The sequence below is a fragment of the Cetorhinus maximus genome, unplaced genomic scaffold (assembly GCF_964194155.1).
Source record: "Cetorhinus maximus unplaced genomic scaffold, sCetMax3.hap1.1 HAP1_SCAFFOLD_918, whole genome shotgun sequence".
In the NCBI taxonomy this organism is placed as follows: Eukaryota; Metazoa; Chordata; class Chondrichthyes; order Lamniformes; family Cetorhinidae; genus Cetorhinus; species Cetorhinus maximus.
The window spans coordinates 76,384-92,500 of NW_027596860.1; the positions used below are offsets into that span (position 1 = coordinate 76,384).

At 59.4% G+C, this 16,117-nt stretch overlaps 16 non-coding genes across 16 annotated transcripts; all 16 read left to right on the forward strand.

The window, feature by feature from the left end:
* The first annotated feature begins 775 nt into the window (after positions 1-775).
* On the forward strand, positions 776-894 carry LOC144675146 (5S ribosomal RNA). Its single transcript, XR_013574792.1, has one exon. It is a non-coding gene; the product is annotated as a 5S ribosomal RNA (ribosomal RNA).
* An 861-nt stretch (positions 895-1,755) lies between these two features.
* On the forward strand, positions 1,756-1,874 carry LOC144675147 (5S ribosomal RNA). The gene has a single exon (XR_013574793.1). It is a non-coding gene; the product is annotated as a 5S ribosomal RNA (ribosomal RNA).
* An 861-nt stretch (positions 1,875-2,735) lies between these two features.
* Positions 2,736-2,854, forward strand: LOC144675148 (5S ribosomal RNA). The gene has a single exon (XR_013574794.1). It is a non-coding gene; the product is annotated as a 5S ribosomal RNA (ribosomal RNA).
* Positions 2,855-3,715: 861 nt separating this feature from the next.
* On the forward strand, positions 3,716-3,834 carry LOC144675149 (5S ribosomal RNA). Its single transcript, XR_013574795.1, has one exon. It is a non-coding gene; the product is annotated as a 5S ribosomal RNA (ribosomal RNA).
* Positions 3,835-4,689: 855 nt separating this feature from the next.
* Positions 4,690-4,808, forward strand: LOC144675150 (5S ribosomal RNA). The gene has a single exon (XR_013574796.1). It is a non-coding gene; the product is annotated as a 5S ribosomal RNA (ribosomal RNA).
* An 861-nt stretch (positions 4,809-5,669) lies between these two features.
* Positions 5,670-5,788, forward strand: LOC144675151 (5S ribosomal RNA). The gene has a single exon (XR_013574798.1). It is a non-coding gene; the product is annotated as a 5S ribosomal RNA (ribosomal RNA).
* An 858-nt stretch (positions 5,789-6,646) lies between these two features.
* On the forward strand, positions 6,647-6,765 carry LOC144675153 (5S ribosomal RNA). Its single transcript, XR_013574800.1, has one exon. It is a non-coding gene; the product is annotated as a 5S ribosomal RNA (ribosomal RNA).
* An 861-nt stretch (positions 6,766-7,626) lies between these two features.
* Positions 7,627-7,745, forward strand: LOC144675154 (5S ribosomal RNA). Its single transcript, XR_013574801.1, has one exon. It is a non-coding gene; the product is annotated as a 5S ribosomal RNA (ribosomal RNA).
* An 861-nt stretch (positions 7,746-8,606) lies between these two features.
* Positions 8,607-8,725, forward strand: LOC144675155 (5S ribosomal RNA). Its single transcript, XR_013574802.1, has one exon. It is a non-coding gene; the product is annotated as a 5S ribosomal RNA (ribosomal RNA).
* An 861-nt stretch (positions 8,726-9,586) lies between these two features.
* LOC144675229 (5S ribosomal RNA) lies at positions 9,587-9,702 on the forward strand. The gene has a single exon (XR_013574871.1). It is a non-coding gene; the product is annotated as a 5S ribosomal RNA (ribosomal RNA).
* An 862-nt stretch (positions 9,703-10,564) lies between these two features.
* LOC144675157 (5S ribosomal RNA) lies at positions 10,565-10,683 on the forward strand. Its single transcript, XR_013574803.1, has one exon. It is a non-coding gene; the product is annotated as a 5S ribosomal RNA (ribosomal RNA).
* An 860-nt stretch (positions 10,684-11,543) lies between these two features.
* Positions 11,544-11,662, forward strand: LOC144675158 (5S ribosomal RNA). Its single transcript, XR_013574804.1, has one exon. It is a non-coding gene; the product is annotated as a 5S ribosomal RNA (ribosomal RNA).
* An 860-nt stretch (positions 11,663-12,522) lies between these two features.
* LOC144675159 (5S ribosomal RNA) lies at positions 12,523-12,641 on the forward strand. The gene has a single exon (XR_013574805.1). It is a non-coding gene; the product is annotated as a 5S ribosomal RNA (ribosomal RNA).
* An 859-nt stretch (positions 12,642-13,500) lies between these two features.
* LOC144675160 (5S ribosomal RNA) lies at positions 13,501-13,619 on the forward strand. The gene has a single exon (XR_013574806.1). It is a non-coding gene; the product is annotated as a 5S ribosomal RNA (ribosomal RNA).
* An 861-nt stretch (positions 13,620-14,480) lies between these two features.
* LOC144675161 (5S ribosomal RNA) lies at positions 14,481-14,599 on the forward strand. Its single transcript, XR_013574807.1, has one exon. It is a non-coding gene; the product is annotated as a 5S ribosomal RNA (ribosomal RNA).
* An 862-nt stretch (positions 14,600-15,461) lies between these two features.
* LOC144675162 (5S ribosomal RNA) lies at positions 15,462-15,580 on the forward strand. Its single transcript, XR_013574808.1, has one exon. It is a non-coding gene; the product is annotated as a 5S ribosomal RNA (ribosomal RNA).
* Positions 15,581-16,117: the final 537 nt, after the last annotated feature.

The window sequence follows — 16,117 nt, forward strand, 5'->3', positions numbered from 1 at the left end:
GCTGCTGCTGCTGCTGCTGTCCGCGTGGTCCGCGTGCCCCGGCTCGTTTGCGGGCAGGGAGAAGGTAGCCAGGCCGGTCGGCCAGCACATTCAGCTACCCCGGCGTTGCTGGGCCATTCGAGTGGAGCCTGCTCGGGAAGCTGGGCTCGGCGGCCTGTGATCGGCGCGGACGCATGCACGTCGGGCCGCCCTTGTGCCTCGGGGCGAGCTTTCCCTAAGTTGAAGGCAGGGCAGAGTAGAGAGGGAAGAAGCTCTGTGCCCGCTGGTAAAAGGATCAAGAGCGAGAGGGCCCCACAGATTGAAAGTGAGTTGCCAAAGAAGCAAATGCGAGGTGAGAAAAAGCTTGTGGACGCAACGGGCGGTTGAGGTGCGGAAGGCCGTGACTGCCTGCAAGCGTGGCGGAGGCAGGTAGAATCGAGGCATTCGAGAGGGCGTCGGATGATTATTTGGATAGAAAGAAGGTGCAGGGGTACGGGGACAAAGGCACAAGAGGCGGATGGTAGCGCGTGCCTGACGCTTCCCCCAGTGCGGAGAGGACGAATGTTGAACGGGAGCAAGGGTGCAGGCTGGAGGCTGGGGTGAGGCGTAAGTAGGGCTTGCAGTTTGCCTGTGGGGGGAGGCTGAGAAGGAAGGGAGCCAGGTGGGGGAGGGATGAAAGGGAGTAGGAGGGAAAGAAGAAGAGAGAGAGAGAGAGAGAAAAAAAAAGAAAACCCGCGGTAAAGAAGAAGGGGCTGGACTGAGAGGCTTGAATTAGCCAGAAAGGCAGGCGGCAAGTGCCTACGGCCATACTAGTCTGAAAACGCCCGATCTCGTCTGATCTCGGAAGCTAAGCAGACTCAGGCCTGGTTAGTACTTGGATGGGAGACCGCCTGGGAATACCAGGTGCAGTAGGCTTTTGCTGCCAGCAGAGGCTGCTCACGTCACCACTCTCCACATTCACTCTGCCACACAACGGAGGCGCAATCTTTTTGCTGCTGCTGCTGCTGCTGCTGCTGCTGCTGTCCGCGTGGTCCGCGTGCCCCGGCTCGTTTGCGGGCAGGGAGAAGGTAGCCAGGCCGGTCGGCCAGCACATTCAGCTACCCCGGCGTTGCTGGGCCATTCGAGTGGAGCCTGCTCGGGAAGCTGGGCTCGGCGGCCTGTGATCGGCGCGGACGCATGCACGTCGGGCCGCCCTTGTGCCTCGGGGCGAGCTTTCCCTAAGTTGAAGGCAGGGCAGAGTAGAGAGGGAAGAAGCTCTGTGCCCGCTGGTAAAAGGATCAAGAGCGAGAGGGCCCCACAGATTGAAAGTGAGTTGCCAAAGAAGCAAATGCGAGGTGAGAAAAAGCTTGTGGACGCAACGGGCGGTTGAGGTGCGGAAGGCCGTGACTGCCTGCAAGCGTGGCGGAGGCAGGTAGAATCGAGGCATTCGAGAGGGCGTCGGATGATTATTTGGATAGAAAGAAGGTGCAGGGGTACGGGGACAAAGGCACAAGAGGCGGATGGTAGCGCGTGCCTGACGCTTCCCCCAGTGCGGAGAGGACGAATGTTGAACGGGAGCAAGGGTGCAGGCTGGAGGCTGGTGAGGCGTAAGTAGGGCTTGCAGTTTGCCTGTGGGGGGAGGCTGAGAAGGAAGGGAGCCAGGTGGGGGAGGGATGAAAGGGAGTAGGAGGGAAAGAAGAAGAGAGAGAGAGAGAGAGAAAAAAAAAGAAAACCCGCGGTAAAGAAGAAGGGGCTGGACTGAGAGGCTTGAATTAGCCAGAAAGGCAGGCGGCAAGTGCCTACGGCCATACTAGTCTGAAAACGCCCGATCTCGTCTGATCTCGGAAGCTAAGCAGACTCAGGCCTGGTTAGTACTTGGATGGGAGACCGCCTGGGAATACCAGGTGCAGTAGGCTTTTGCTGCCAGCAGAGGCTGCTCACGTCACCACTCTCCACATTCACTCTGCCACACAACGGAGGCGCAATCTTTTTGCTGCTGCTGCTGCTGCTGCTGCTGCTGCTGTCCGCGTGGTCCGCGTGCCCCGGCTCGTTTGCGGGCAGGGAGAAGGTAGCCAGGCCGGTCGGCCAGCACATTCAGCTACCCCGGCGTTGCTGGGCCATTCGAGTGGAGCCTGCTCGGGAAGCTGGGCTCGGCGGCCTGTGATCGGCGCGGACGCATGCACGTCGGGCCGCCCTTGTGCCTCGGGGCGAGCTTTCCCTAAGTTGAAGGCAGGGCAGAGTAGAGAGGGAAGAAGCTCTGTGCCCGCTGGTAAAAGGATCAAGAGCGAGAGGGCCCCACAGATTGAAAGTGAGTTGCCAAAGAAGCAAATGCGAGGTGAGAAAAAGCTTGTGGACGCAACGGGCGGTTGAGGTGCGGAAGGCCGTGACTGCCTGCAAGCGTGGCGGAGGCAGGTAGAATCGAGGCATTCGAGAGGGCGTCGGATGATTATTTGGATAGAAAGAAGGTGCAGGGGTACGGGGACAAAGGCACAAGAGGCGGATGGTAGCGCGTGCCTGACGCTTCCCCCAGTGCGGAGAGGACGAATGTTGAACGGGAGCAAGGGTGCAGGCTGGAGGCTGGTGAGGCGTAAGTAGGGCTTGCAGTTTGCCTGTGGGGGGAGGCTGAGAAGGAAGGGAGCCAGGTGGGGGAGGGATGAAAGGGAGTAGGAGGGAAAGAAGAAGAGAGAGAGAGAGAGAGAAAAAAAAAGAAAACCCGCGGTAAAGAAGAAGGGGCTGGACTGAGAGGCTTGAATTAGCCAGAAAGGCAGGCGGCAAGTGCCTACGGCCATACTAGTCTGAAAACGCCCGATCTCGTCTGATCTCGGAAGCTAAGCAGACTCAGGCCTGGTTAGTACTTGGATGGGAGACCGCCTGGGAATACCAGGTGCAGTAGGCTTTTGCTGCCAGCAGAGGCTGCTCACGTCACCACTCTCCACATTCACTCTGCCACACAACGGAGGCGCAATCTTTTTGCTGCTGCTGCTGCTGCTGCTGCTGCTGCTGTCCGCGTGGTCCGCGTGCCCCGGCTCGTTTGCGGGCAGGGAGAAGGTAGCCAGGCCGGTCGGCCAGCACATTCAGCTACCCCGGCGTTGCTGGGCCATTCGAGTGGAGCCTGCTCGGGAAGCTGGGCTCGGCGGCCTGTGATCGGCGCGGACGCATGCACGTCGGGCCGCCCTTGTGCCTCGGGGCGAGCTTTCCCTAAGTTGAAGGCAGGGCAGAGTAGAGAGGGAAGAAGCTCTGTGCCCGCTGGTAAAAGGATCAAGAGCGAGAGGGCCCCACAGATTGAAAGTGAGTTGCCAAAGAAGCAAATGCGAGGTGAGAAAAAGCTTGTGGACGCAACGGGCGGTTGAGGTGCGGAAGGCCGTGACTGCCTGCAAGCGTGGCGGAGGCAGGTAGAATCGAGGCATTCGAGAGGGCGTCGGATGATTATTTGGATAGAAAGAAGGTGCAGGGGTACGGGGACAAAGGCACAAGAGGCGGATGGTAGCGCGTGCCTGACGCTTCCCCCAGTGCGGAGAGGACGAATGTTGAACGGGAGCAAGGGTGCAGGCTGGAGGCTGGTGAGGCGTAAGTAGGGCTTGCAGTTTGCCTGTGGGGGGAGGCTGAGAAGGAAGGGAGCCAGGTGGGGGAGGGATGAAAGGGAGTAGGAGGGAAAGAAGAAGAGAGAGAGAGAGAGAGAAAAAAAAAGAAAACCCGCGGTAAAGAAGAAGGGGCTGGACTGAGAGGCTTGAATTAGCCAGAAAGGCAGGCGGCAAGTGCCTACGGCCATACTAGTCTGAAAACGCCCGATCTCGTCTGATCTCGGAAGCTAAGCAGACTCAGGCCTGGTTAGTACTTGGATGGGAGACCGCCTGGGAATACCAGGTGCAGTAGGCTTTTGCTGCCAGCAGAGGCTGCTCACGTCACCACTCTCCACATTCACTCTGCCACACAACGGAGGCGCAATCTTTTTGCTGCTGCTGCTGCTGCTGCTGCTGTCCGCGTGGTCCGCGTGCCCCGGCTCGTTTGCGGGCAGGGAGAAGGTAGCCAGGCCGGTCGGCCAGCACATTCAGCTACCCCGGCGTTGCTGGGCCATTCGAGTGGAGCCTGCTCGGGAAGCTGGGCTCGGCGGCCTGTGATCGGCGCGGACGCATGCACGTCGGGCCGCCCTTGTGCCTCGGGGCGAGCTTTCCCTAAGTTGAAGGCAGGGCAGAGTAGAGAGGGAAGAAGCTCTGTGCCCGCTGGTAAAAGGATCAAGAGCGAGAGGGCCCCACAGATTGAAAGTGAGTTGCCAAAGAAGCAAATGCGAGGTGAGAAAAAGCTTGTGGACGCAACGGGCGGTTGAGGTGCGGAAGGCCGTGACTGCCTGCAAGCGTGGCGGAGGCAGGTAGAATCGAGGCATTCGAGAGGGCGTCGGATGATTATTTGGATAGAAAGAAGGTGCAGGGGTACGGGGACAAAGGCACAAGAGGCGGATGGTAGCGCGTGCCTGACGCTTCCCCCAGTGCGGAGAGGACGAATGTTGAACGGGAGCAAGGGTGCAGGCTGGAGGCTGGTGAGGCGTAAGTAGGGCTTGCAGTTTGCCTGTGGGGGGAGGCTGAGAAGGAAGGGAGCCAGGTGGGGGAGGGATGAAAGGGAGTAGGAGGGAAAGAAGAAGAGAGAGAGAGAGAGAGAAAAAAAAAGAAAACCCGCGGTAAAGAAGAAGGGGCTGGACTGAGAGGCTTGAATTAGCCAGAAAGGCAGGCGGCAAGTGCCTACGGCCATACTAGTCTGAAAACGCCCGATCTCGTCTGATCTCGGAAGCTAAGCAGACTCAGGCCTGGTTAGTACTTGGATGGGAGACCGCCTGGGAATACCAGGTGCAGTAGGCTTTTGCTGCCAGCAGAGGCTGCTCACGTCACCACTCTCCACATTCACTCTGCCACACAACGGAGGCGCAATCTTTTTGCTGCTGCTGCTGCTGCTGCTGCTGCTGCTGTCCGCGTGGTCCGCGTGCCCCGGCTCGTTTGCGGGCAGGGAGAAGGTAGCCAGGCCGGTCGGCCAGCACATTCAGCTACCCCGGCGTTGCTGGGCCATTCGAGTGGAGCCTGCTCGGGAAGCTGGGCTCGGCGGCCTGTGATCGGCGCGGACGCATGCACGTCGGGCCGCCCTTGTGCCTCGGGGCGAGCTTTCCCTAAGTTGAAGGCAGGGCAGAGTAGAGAGGGAAGAAGCTCTGTGCCCGCTGGTAAAAGGATCAAGAGCGAGAGGGCCCCACAGATTGAAAGTGAGTTGCCAAAGAAGCAAATGCGAGGTGAGAAAAAGCTTGTGGACGCAACGGGCGGTTGAGGTGCGGAAGGCCGTGACTGCCTGCAAGCGTGGCGGAGGCAGGTAGAATCGAGGCATTCGAGAGGGCGTCGGATGATTATTTGGATAGAAAGAAGGTGCAGGGGTACGGGGACAAAGGCACAAGAGGCGGATGGTAGCGCGTGCCTGACGCTTCCCCCAGTGCGGAGAGGACGAATGTTGAACGGGAGCAAGGGTGCAGGCTGGAGGCTGGTGAGGCGTAAGTAGGGCTTGCAGTTTGCCTGTGGGGGGAGGCTGAGAAGGAAGGGAGCCAGGTGGGGGAGGGATGAAAGGGAGTAGGAGGGAAAGAAGAAGAGAGAGAGAGAGAGAGAAAAAAAAAGAAAACCCGCGGTAAAGAAGAAGGGGCTGGACTGAGAGGCTTGAATTAGCCAGAAAGGCAGGCGGCAAGTGCCTACGGCCATACTAGTCTGAAAACGCCCGATCTCGTCTGATCTCGGAAGCTAAGCAGACTCAGGCCTGGTTAGTACTTGGATGGGAGACCGCCTGGGAATACCAGGTGCAGTAGGCTTTTGCTGCCAGCAGAGGCTGCTCACGTCACCACTCTCCACATTCACTCTGCCACACAACGGAGGCGCAATCTTTTTGCTGCTGCTGCTGCTGCTGCTGCTGCTGTCCGCGTGGTCCGCGTGCCCCGGCTCGTTTGCGGGCAGGGAGAAGGTAGCCAGGCCGGTCGGCCAGCACATTCAGCTACCCCGGCGTTGCTGGGCCATTCGAGTGGAGCCTGCTCGGGAAGCTGGGCTCGGCGGCCTGTGATCGGCGCGGACGCATGCACGTCGGGCCGCCCTTGTGCCTCGGGGCGAGCTTTCCCTAAGTTGAAGGCAGGGCAGAGTAGAGAGGGAAGAAGCTCTGTGCCCGCTGGTAAAAGGATCAAGAGCGAGAGGGCCCCACAGATTGAAAGTGAGTTGCCAAAGAAGCAAATGCGAGGTGAGAAAAAGCTTGTGGACGCAACGGGCGGTTGAGGTGCGGAAGGCCGTGACTGCCTGCAAGCGTGGCGGAGGCAGGTAGAATCGAGGCATTCGAGAGGGCGTCGGATGATTATTTGGATAGAAAGAAGGTGCAGGGGTACGGGGACAAAGGCACAAGAGGCGGATGGTAGCGCGTGCCTGACGCTTCCCCCAGTGCGGAGAGGACGAATGTTGAACGGGAGCAAGGGTGCAGGCTGGAGGCTGGTGAGGCGTAAGTAGGGCTTGCAGTTTGCCTGTGGGGGGAGGCTGAGAAGGAAGGGAGCCAGGTGGGGGAGGGATGAAAGGGAGTAGGAGGGAAAGAAGAAGAGAGAGAGAGAGAGAGAAAAAAAAAGAAAACCCGCGGTAAAGAAGAAGGGGCTGGACTGAGAGGCTTGAATTAGCCAGAAAGGCAGGCGGCAAGTGCCTACGGCCATACTAGTCTGAAAACGCCCGATCTCGTCTGATCTCGGAAGCTAAGCAGACTCAGGCCTGGTTAGTACTTGGATGGGAGACCGCCTGGGAATACCAGGTGCAGTAGGCTTTTGCTGCCAGCAGAGGCTGCTCACGTCACCACTCTCCACATTCACTCTGCCACACAACGGAGGCGCAATCTTTTTGCTGCTGCTGCTGCTGCTGCTGCTGCTGCTGTCCGCGTGGTCCGCGTGCCCCGGCTCGTTTGCGGGCAGGGAGAAGGTAGCCAGGCCGGTCGGCCAGCACATTCAGCTACCCCGGCGTTGCTGGGCCATTCGAGTGGAGCCTGCTCGGGAAGCTGGGCTCGGCGGCCTGTGATCGGCGCGGACGCATGCACGTCGGGCCGCCCTTGTGCCTCGGGGCGAGCTTTCCCTAAGTTGAAGGCAGGGCAGAGTAGAGAGGGAAGAAGCTCTGTGCCCGCTGGTAAAAGGATCAAGAGCGAGAGGGCCCCACAGATTGAAAGTGAGTTGCCAAAGAAGCAAATGCGAGGTGAGAAAAAGCTTGTGGACGCAACGGGCGGTTGAGGTGCGGAAGGCCGTGACTGCCTGCAAGCGTGGCGGAGGCAGGTAGAATCGAGGCATTCGAGAGGGCGTCGGATGATTATTTGGATAGAAAGAAGGTGCAGGGGTACGGGGACAAAGGCACAAGAGGCGGATGGTAGCGCGTGCCTGACGCTTCCCCCAGTGCGGAGAGGACGAATGTTGAACGGGAGCAAGGGTGCAGGCTGGAGGCTGGTGAGGCGTAAGTAGGGCTTGCAGTTTGCCTGTGGGGGGAGGCTGAGAAGGAAGGGAGCCAGGTGGGGGAGGGATGAAAGGGAGTAGGAGGGAAAGAAGAAGAGAGAGAGAGAGAGAGAAAAAAAAAGAAAACCCGCGGTAAAGAAGAAGGGGCTGGACTGAGAGGCTTGAATTAGCCAGAAAGGCAGGCGGCAAGTGCCTACGGCCATACTAGTCTGAAAACGCCCGATCTCGTCTGATCTCGGAAGCTAAGCAGACTCAGGCCTGGTTAGTACTTGGATGGGAGACCGCCTGGGAATACCAGGTGCAGTAGGCTTTTGCTGCCAGCAGAGGCTGCTCACGTCACCACTCTCCACATTCACTCTGCCACACAACGGAGGCGCAATCTTTTTGCTGCTGCTGCTGCTGCTGCTGCTGCTGCTGTCCGCGTGGTCCGCGTGCCCCGGCTCGTTTGCGGGCAGGGAGAAGGTAGCCAGGCCGGTCGGCCAGCACATTCAGCTACCCCGGCGTTGCTGGGCCATTCGAGTGGAGCCTGCTCGGGAAGCTGGGCTCGGCGGCCTGTGATCGGCGCGGACGCATGCACGTCGGGCCGCCCTTGTGCCTCGGGGCGAGCTTTCCCTAAGTTGAAGGCAGGGCAGAGTAGAGAGGGAAGAAGCTCTGTGCCCGCTGGTAAAAGGATCAAGAGCGAGAGGGCCCCACAGATTGAAAGTGAGTTGCCAAAGAAGCAAATGCGAGGTGAGAAAAAGCTTGTGGACGCAACGGGCGGTTGAGGTGCGGAAGGCCGTGACTGCCTGCAAGCGTGGCGGAGGCAGGTAGAATCGAGGCATTCGAGAGGGCGTCGGATGATTATTTGGATAGAAAGAAGGTGCAGGGGTACGGGGACAAAGGCACAAGAGGCGGATGGTAGCGCGTGCCTGACGCTTCCCCCAGTGCGGAGAGGACGAATGTTGAACGGGAGCAAGGGTGCAGGCTGGAGGCTGGTGAGGCGTAAGTAGGGCTTGCAGTTTGCCTGTGGGGGGAGGCTGAGAAGGAAGGGAGCCAGGTGGGGGAGGGATGAAAGGGAGTAGGAGGGAAAGAAGAAGAGAGAGAGAGAGAGAGAAAAAAAAAGAAAACCCGCGGTAAAGAAGAAGGGGCTGGACTGAGAGGCTTGAATTAGCCAGAAAGGCAGGCGGCAAGTGCCTACGGCCATACTAGTCTGAAAACGCCCGATCTCGTCTGATCTCGGAAGCTAAGCAGACTCAGGCCTGGTTAGTACTTGGATGGGAGACCGCCTGGGAATACCAGGTGCAGTAGGCTTTTGCTGCCAGCAGAGGCTGCTCACGTCACCACTCTCCACATTCACTCTGCCACACAACGGAGGCGCAATCTTTTTGCTGCTGCTGCTGCTGCTGCTGCTGCTGCTGTCCGCGTGGTCCGCGTGCCCCGGCTCGTTTGCGGGCAGGGAGAAGGTAGCCAGGCCGGTCGGCCAGCACATTCAGCTACCCCGGCGTTGCTGGGCCATTCGAGTGGAGCCTGCTCGGGAAGCTGGGCTCGGCGGCCTGTGATCGGCGCGGACGCATGCACGTCGGGCCGCCCTTGTGCCTCGGGGCGAGCTTTCCCTAAGTTGAAGGCAGGGCAGAGTAGAGAGGGAAGAAGCTCTGTGCCCGCTGGTAAAAGGATCAAGAGCGAGAGGGCCCCACAGATTGAAAGTGAGTTGCCAAAGAAGCAAATGCGAGGTGAGAAAAAGCTTGTGGACGCAACGGGCGGTTGAGGTGCGGAAGGCCGTGACTGCCTGCAAGCGTGGCGGAGGCAGGTAGAATCGAGGCATTCGAGAGGGCGTCGGATGATTATTTGGATAGAAAGAAGGTGCAGGGGTACGGGGACAAAGGCACAAGAGGCGGATGGTAGCGCGTGCCTGACGCTTCCCCCAGTGCGGAGAGGACGAATGTTGAACGGGAGCAAGGGTGCAGGCTGGAGGCTGGTGAGGCGTAAGTAGGGCTTGCAGTTTGCCTGTGGGGGGAGGCTGAGAAGGAAGGGAGCCAGGTGGGGGAGGGATGAAAGGGAGTAGGAGGGAAAGAAGAAGAGAGAGAGAGAGAGAGAAAAAAAAAGAAAACCCGCGGTAAAGAAGAAGGGGCTGGACTGAGAGGCTTGAATTAGCCAGAAAGGCAGGCGGCAAGTGCCTGCCATACTAGTCTGAAAACGCCCGATCTCGTCTGATCTCGGAAGCTAAGCAGACTCAGGCCTGGTTAGTACTTGGATGGGAGACCGCCTGGGAATACCAGGTGCAGTAGGCTTTTGCTGCCAGCAGAGGCTGCTCACGTCACCACTCTCCACATTCACTCTGCCACACAACGGAGGCGCAATCTTTTTGCTGCTGCTGCTGCTGCTGCTGCTGCTGCTGTCCGCGTGGTCCGCGTGCCCCGGCTCGTTTGCGGGCAGGGAGAAGGGTAGCCAGGCCGGTCGGCCAGCACATTCAGCTACCCCGGCGTTGCTGGGCCATTCGAGTGGAGCCTGCTCGGGAAGCTGGGCTCGGCGGCCTGTGATCGGCGCGGACGCATGCACGTCGGGCCGCCCTTGTGCCTCGGGGCGAGCTTTCCCTAAGTTGAAGGCAGGGCAGAGTAGAGAGGGAAGAAGCTCTGTGCCCGCTGGTAAAAGGATCAAGAGCGAGAGGGCCCCACAGATTGAAAGTGAGTTGCCAAAGAAGCAAATGCGAGGTGAGAAAAAGCTTGTGGACGCAACGGGCGGTTGAGGTGCGGAAGGCCGTGACTGCCTGCAAGCGTGGCGGAGGCAGGTAGAATCGAGGCATTCGAGAGGGCGTCGGATGATTATTTGGATAGAAAGAAGGTGCAGGGGTACGGGGACAAAGGCACAAGAGGCGGATGGTAGCGCGTGCCTGACGCTTCCCCCAGTGCGGAGAGGACGAATGTTGAACGGGAGCAAGGGTGCAGGCTGGAGGCTGGTGAGGCGTAAGTAGGGCTTGCAGTTTGCCTGTGGGGGGAGGCTGAGAAGGAAGGGAGCCAGGTGGGGGAGGGATGAAAGGGAGTAGGAGGGAAAGAAGAAGAGAGAGAGAGAGAGAGAAAAAAAAAGAAAACCCGCGGTAAAGAAGAAGGGGCTGGACTGAGAGGCTTGAATTAGCCAGAAAGGCAGGCGGCAAGTGCCTACGGCCATACTAGTCTGAAAACGCCCGATCTCGTCTGATCTCGGAAGCTAAGCAGACTCAGGCCTGGTTAGTACTTGGATGGGAGACCGCCTGGGAATACCAGGTGCAGTAGGCTTTTGCTGCCAGCAGAGGCTGCTCACGTCACCACTCTCCACATTCACTCTGCCACACAACGGAGGCGCAATCTTTTGCTGCTGCTGCTGCTGCTGCTGCTGCTGCTGTCCGCGTGGTCCGCGTGCCCCGGCTCGTTTGCGGGCAGGGAGAAGGTAGCCAGGCCGGTCGGCCAGCACATTCAGCTACCCCGGCGTTGCTGGGCCATTCGAGTGGAGCCTGCTCGGGAAGCTGGGCTCGGCGGCCTGTGATCGGCGCGGACGCATGCACGTCGGGCCGCCCTTGTGCCTCGGGGCGAGCTTTCCCTAAGTTGAAGGCAGGGCAGAGTAGAGAGGGAAGAAGCTCTGTGCCCGCTGGTAAAAGGATCAAGAGCGAGAGGGCCCCACAGATTGAAAGTGAGTTGCCAAAGAAGCAAATGCGAGGTGAGAAAAAGCTTGTGGACGCAACGGGCGGTTGAGGTGCGGAAGGCCGTGACTGCCTGCAAGCGTGGCGGAGGCAGGTAGAATCGAGGCATTCGAGAGGGCGTCGGATGATTATTTGGATAGAAAGAAGGTGCAGGGGTACGGGGACAAAGGCACAAGAGGCGGATGGTAGCGCGTGCCTGACGCTTCCCCCAGTGCGGAGAGGACGAATGTTGAACGGGAGCAAGGGTGCAGGCTGGAGGCTGGTGAGGCGTAAGTAGGGCTTGCAGTTTGCCTGTGGGGGGAGGCTGAGAAGGAAGGGAGCCAGGTGGGGGAGGGATGAAAGGGAGTAGGAGGGAAAGAAGAAGAGAGAGAGAGAGAGAGAAAAAAAAAGAAAACCCGCGGTAAAGAAGAAGGGGCTGGACTGAGAGGCTTGAATTAGCCAGAAAGGCAGGCGGCAAGTGCCTACGGCCATACTAGTCTGAAAACGCCCGATCTCGTCTGATCTCGGAAGCTAAGCAGACTCAGGCCTGGTTAGTACTTGGATGGGAGACCGCCTGGGAATACCAGGTGCAGTAGGCTTTTGCTGCCAGCAGAGGCTGCTCACGTCACCACTCTCCACATTCACTCTGCCACACAACGGAGGCGCAATCTTTTGCTGCTGCTGCTGCTGCTGCTGCTGCTGCTGTCCGCGTGGTCCGCGTGCCCCGGCTCGTTTGCGGGCAGGGAGAAGGTAGCCAGGCCGGTCGGCCAGCACATTCAGCTACCCCGGCGTTGCTGGGCCATTCGAGTGGAGCCTGCTCGGGAAGCTGGGCTCGGCGGCCTGTGATCGGCGCGGACGCATGCACGTCGGGCCGCCCTTGTGCCTCGGGGCGAGCTTTCCCTAAGTTGAAGGCAGGGCAGAGTAGAGAGGGAAGAAGCTCTGTGCCCGCTGGTAAAAGGATCAAGAGCGAGAGGGCCCCACAGATTGAAAGTGAGTTGCCAAAGAAGCAAATGCGAGGTGAGAAAAAGCTTGTGGACGCAACGGGCGGTTGAGGTGCGGAAGGCCGTGACTGCCTGCAAGCGTGGCGGAGGCAGGTAGAATCGAGGCATTCGAGAGGGCGTCGGATGATTATTTGGATAGAAAGAAGGTGCAGGGGTACGGGGACAAAGGCACAAGAGGCGGATGGTAGCGCGTGCCTGACGCTTCCCCCAGTGCGGAGAGGACGAATGTTGAACGGGAGCAAGGGTGCAGGCTGGAGGCTGGTGAGGCGTAAGTAGGGCTTGCAGTTTGCCTGTGGGGGGAGGCTGAGAAGGAAGGGAGCCAGGTGGGGGAGGGATGAAAGGGAGTAGGAGGGAAAGAAGAAGAGAGAGAGAGAGAGAGAAAAAAAAAGAAAACCCGCGGTAAAGAAGAAGGGGCTGGACTGAGAGGCTTGAATTAGCCAGAAAGGCAGGCGGCAAGTGCCTACGGCCATACTAGTCTGAAAACGCCCGATCTCGTCTGATCTCGGAAGCTAAGCAGACTCAGGCCTGGTTAGTACTTGGATGGGAGACCGCCTGGGAATACCAGGTGCAGTAGGCTTTTGCTGCCAGCAGAGGCTGCTCACGTCACCACTCTCCACATTCACTCTGCCACACAACGGAGGCGCAATCTTTTGTGCTGCTGCTGCTGCTGCTGCTGCTGCTGTCCGCGTGGTCCGCGTGCCCCGGCTCGTTTGCGGGCAGGGAGAAGGTAGCCAGGCCGGTCGGCCAGCACATTCAGCTACCCCGGCGTTGCTGGGCCATTCGAGTGGAGCCTGCTCGGGAAGCTGGGCTCGGCGGCCTGTGATCGGCGCGGACGCATGCACGTCGGGCCGCCCTTGTGCCTCGGGGCGAGCTTTCCCTAAGTTGAAGGCAGGGCAGAGTAGAGAGGGAAGAAGCTCTGTGCCCGCTGGTAAAAGGATCAAGAGCGAGAGGGCCCCACAGATTGAAAGTGAGTTGCCAAAGAAGCAAATGCGAGGTGAGAAAAAGCTTGTGGACGCAACGGGCGGTTGAGGTGCGGAAGGCCGTGACTGCCTGCAAGCGTGGCGGAGGCAGGTAGAATCGAGGCATTCGAGAGGGCGTCGGATGATTATTTGGATAGAAAGAAGGTGCAGGGGTACGGGGACAAAGGCACAAGAGGCGGATGGTAGCGCGTGCCTGACGCTTCCCCCAGTGCGGAGAGGACGAATGTTGAACGGGAGCAAGGGTGCAGGCTGGAGGCTGGTGAGGCGTAAGTAGGGCTTGCAGTTTGCCTGTGGGGGGAGGCTGAGAAGGAAGGGAGCCAGGTGGGGGAGGGATGAAAGGGAGTAGGAGGGAAAGAAGAAGAGAGAGAGAGAGAGAGAAAAAAAAAGAAAACCCGCGGTAAAGAAGAAGGGGCTGGACTGAGAGGCTTGAATTAGCCAGAAAGGCAGGCGGCAAGTGCCTACGGCCATACTAGTCTGAAAACGCCCGATCTCGTCTGATCTCGGAAGCTAAGCAGACTCAGGCCTGGTTAGTACTTGGATGGGAGACCGCCTGGGAATACCAGGTGCAGTAGGCTTTTGCTGCCAGCAGAGGCTGCTCACGTCACCACTCTCCACATTCACTCTGCCACACAACGGAGGCGCAATCTTTTTGCTGCTGCTGCTGCTGCTGCTGCTGCTGCTGTCCGCGTGGTCCGCGTGCCCCGGCTCGTTTGCGGGCAGGGAGAAGGTAGCCAGGCCGGTCGGCCAGCACATTCAGCTACCCCGGCGTTGCTGGGCCATTCGAGTGGAGCCTGCTCGGGAAGCTGGGCTCGGCGGCCTGTGATCGGCGCGGACGCATGCACGTCGGGCCGCCCTTGTGCCTCGGGGCGAGCTTTCCCTAAGTTGAAGGCAGGGCAGAGTAGAGAGGGAAGAAGCTCTGTGCCCGCTGGTAAAAGGATCAAGAGCGAGAGGGCCCCACAGATTGAAAGTGAGTTGCCAAAGAAGCAAATGCGAGGTGAGAAAAAGCTTGTGGACGCAACGGGCGGTTGAGGTGCGGAAGGCCGTGACTGCCTGCAAGCGTGGCGGAGGCAGGTAGAATCGAGGCATTCGAGAGGGCGTCGGATGATTATTTGGATAGAAAGAAGGTGCAGGGGTACGGGGACAAAGGCACAAGAGGCGGATGGTAGCGCGTGCCTGACGCTTCCCCCAGTGCGGAGAGGACGAATGTTGAACGGGAGCAAGGGTGCAGGCTGGAGGCTGGTGAGGCGTAAGTAGGGCTTGCAGTTTGCCTGTGGGGGGAGGCTGAGAAGGAAGGGAGCCAGGTGGGGGAGGGATGAAAGGGAGTAGGAGGGAAAGAAGAAGAGAGAGAGAGAGAGAGAAAAAAAAAGAAAACCCGCGGTAAAGAAGAAGGGGCTGGACTGAGAGGCTTGAATTAGCCAGAAAGGCAGGCGGCAAGTGCCTACGGCCATACTAGTCTGAAAACGCCCGATCTCGTCTGATCTCGGAAGCTAAGCAGACTCAGGCCTGGTTAGTACTTGGATGGGAGACCGCCTGGGAATACCAGGTGCAGTAGGCTTTTGCTGCCAGCAGAGGCTGCTCACGTCACCACTCTCCACATTCACTCTGCCACACAACGGAGGCGCAATCTTTTGCTGCTGCTGCTGCTGCTGCTGCTGCTGCTGTCCGCGTGGTCCGCGTGCCCCGGCTCGTTTGCGGGCAGGGAGAAGGTAGCCAGGCCGGTCGGCCAGCACATTCAGCTACCCCGGCGTTGCTGGGCCATTCGAGTGGAGCCTGCTCGGGAAGCTGGGCTCGGCGGCCTGTGATCGGCGCGGACGCATGCACGTCGGGCCGCCCTTGTGCCTCGGGGCGAGCTTTCCCTAAGTTGAAGGCAGGGCAGAGTAGAGAGGGAAGAAGCTCTGTGCCCGCTGGTAAAAGGATCAAGAGCGAGAGGGCCCCACAGATTGAAAGTGAGTTGCCAAAGAAGCAAATGCGAGGTGAGAAAAAGCTTGTGGACGCAACGGGCGGTTGAGGTGCGGAAGGCCGTGACTGCCTGCAAGCGTGGCGGAGGCAGGTAGAATCGAGGCATTCGAGAGGGCGTCGGATGATTATTTGGATAGAAAGAAGGTGCAGGGGTACGGGGACAAAGGCACAAGAGGCGGATGGTAGCGCGTGCCTGACGCTTCCCCCAGTGCGGAGAGGACGAATGTTGAACGGGAGCAAGGGTGCAGGCTGGAGGCTGGTGAGGCGTAAGTAGGGCTTGCAGTTTGCCTGTGGGGGGAGGCTGAGAAGGAAGGGAGCCAGGTGGGGGAGGGATGAAAGGGAGTAGGAGGGAAAGAAGAAGAGAGAGAGAGAGAGAGAGAAAAAAAAAGAAAACCCGCGGTAAAGAAGAAGGGGCTGGACTGAGAGGCTTGAATTAGCCAGAAAGGCAGGCGGCAAGTGCCTACGGCCATACTAGTCTGAAAACGCCCGATCTCGTCTGATCTCGGAAGCTAAGCAGACTCAGGCCTGGTTAGTACTTGGATGGGAGACCGCCTGGGAATACCAGGTGCAGTAGGCTTTTGCTGCCAGCAGAGGCTGCTCACGTCACCACTCTCCACATTCACTCTGCCACACAACGGAGGCGCAATCTTTTGCTGCTGCTGCTGCTGCTGCTGCTGCTGCTGTCCGCGTGGTCCGCGTGCCCCGGCTCGTTTGCGGGCAGGGAGAAGGTAGCCAGGCCGGTCGGCCAGCACATTCAGCTACCCCGGCGTTGCTGGGCCATTCGAGTGGAGCCTGCTCGGGAAGCTGGGCTCGGCGGCCTGTGATCGGCGCGGACGCATGCACGTCGGGCCGCCCTTGTGCCTCGGGGCGAGCGTTGAAGGCAGGGCAGAGTAGAGAGGGAAGAAGCTCTGTGCCTGCTGGTAAAAGGATCAAGAGCGAGAGGGCCCCACAGATTGAAAGTGAGTTGCCAAAGAAGCAAATGCGAGGTGAGAAAAAGCTTGTGGACGCAACGGGCGGTTGAGGTGCGGAAGGCCGTGACTGCCTGCAAGCGTGGCGGAGGCAGGTAGAATCGAGGCATTCGAGAGGGCGTCGGATGATTATTTGGATAGAAAGA